Source organism: Leucopleurus acutus, assembly GCF_964270905.1.
Source record: "Leucopleurus acutus genome assembly, chromosome: X".
NCBI classification, from domain to species: Eukaryota; Metazoa; Chordata; class Mammalia; order Artiodactyla; family Delphinidae; genus Leucopleurus; species Leucopleurus acutus.
Window position 1 is genome coordinate 47,362,369 of NC_139148.1, and position 1,752 is coordinate 47,364,120.

At 34.8% G+C, this 1,752-nt stretch overlaps 1 pseudogene across 1 annotated transcript; it reads right to left on the reverse strand.

The window, feature by feature from the left end:
- Positions 1-370: 370 nt before the first annotated feature.
- On the reverse strand, positions 371-1,402 carry LOC309978563 (putative G-protein coupled receptor 160; annotated as a pseudogene). Its single transcript has one exon. The product of its transcript is annotated as a putative G-protein coupled receptor 160 (transcript).
- Positions 1,403-1,752: the final 350 nt, after the last annotated feature.

Here is a 1,752-nt window from a genome sequence, read left to right on the forward strand (position 1 = left end):
TGTGTTTGGTAACAGAAACATCAACATGGCCAAAAGGTTAATTCTTTTCACTTTAGTGTTAATAACAAACTATTATTTGTAATATAAAGTGTTACTGAGCAGGTATAAACACTGGAATTATATTTTTTTGCTTTTAAAATCACTATTTAATAAATAATATAGCCCCTAAAGGTAAATTCTGAAAAGTTTTGAAAATTAGGGGATAGGAAGCTTCAGTTCCATTTTTTCACATGTCTCAGTCATCATTCTTTCCTGTTTGTAAAAGTATGATTCTTATTTTAGTTGTATATTTTGATTAGTTTTAACATGACAACATATTAACAAATTAATTTTTCCCAGCTTTATTGAAATATGAACAACATCTAATAAATTATTTTGGTGTAGGCTTTTCCGTTTGCTCAATATTATGAACTGTAAGTGGAATGAAGCAGCATTTCCAGTTGATAAGTGGATCTACAGGTAATGCAGTATCTCCCAAATTAAGCTTGTGACAATCAAACCAATAAACTGCAGTATTGAGAAAACTATTGAGAAAATACAACCAGGGAATGTTCATCTCAGTGTAGGCTGGAATGTGTACTTTAAGTAAAAGGATGGTTACTTGAAGTAGTGCAAATGGCAACCGGGTACCAAGAAAACAGATACTAGCTTGGTCAGGAATACTTGTTTAGAGTTCACACTGTAACTAGCAGAATGAAAGGGAAAATATAGGATAGTCTCATTCATAGAGGAAGTTATCCTAATAGCCTGTACCAAGGTAATGACTTCTGACCAAGAGGTTATAAAAGCCACAGATAAAATCATCACCATGAAAAATGACAGACAGTAACTGAACACTGAAGTAGAAAGGACATTGAAAAGAATCAACATTCTGTGCCTTCAGGCTTTGATAGATAGCTGCATCTCCCAAAAGATAAGCAAGGACTGAAATATAAATTCAAATTACTGTGAAGAAATAAAATCATTTTTTGACGATTAAATGGAAGCTTGGCAGTTTTGGAGAGATTCAGGTAATAATTTGTACAAACTCTCAGGAAAACTGTATAATAGAAAAAGCCATAAGTAAAGGAAATAATTTGACTAAATAGGCAGATGTTGTATTTAGTAAACCTAATGCCTAAATGTACAAGACTCCATGAAGTAGGATAGCATGGAAATGTTTACCAAAAATAAAAGATGAATGCTAGTGAGATGCAAGAGAAAAGAAAATAAAACAAACAAACAAAAAAACCCTGTAAAATTCTGTTATGTGTTTTTTTTTTCTTCTCATTCCTAGCTGGAAGATATTTAATAATATGTTCCCAACTATAAACAAGAATAGCAAACAGCTGACATCTAGGGGCTGGTTGGTTTGATTGAAGTGGCAGTGAAAAGAGCAGTCCTCTAAAGAAAAAGTAGTCATGTTTTCTAAATTTCAAAAGTCCTGCTGAAATACATATGATAAAACACTGCTTTATTTTATTTTCCATCCTTTGCTTTCTCCAGTGGGTCTTTCTGATGATGTTTATGTTTTATTTCAGCTTTACTGCCTTCAATTACCTTACTTTTGATTTCATTTTGCTACACCACAATGCCCAGAGAATAAGTTCCAAGTCACTTGCACAAGTGTGGAGGAAGGCAGTGCATACTTTTCCCAGCAGGCCATCTCCACCTGGTTGCATCCCCCTGAATGCAGAGGAATGGCCCTGCAGCCACCTCTGGACACCACCCCAGACATAGCTGCTCTGGCTGGTGCTGGGTTTCTCAGGTGCT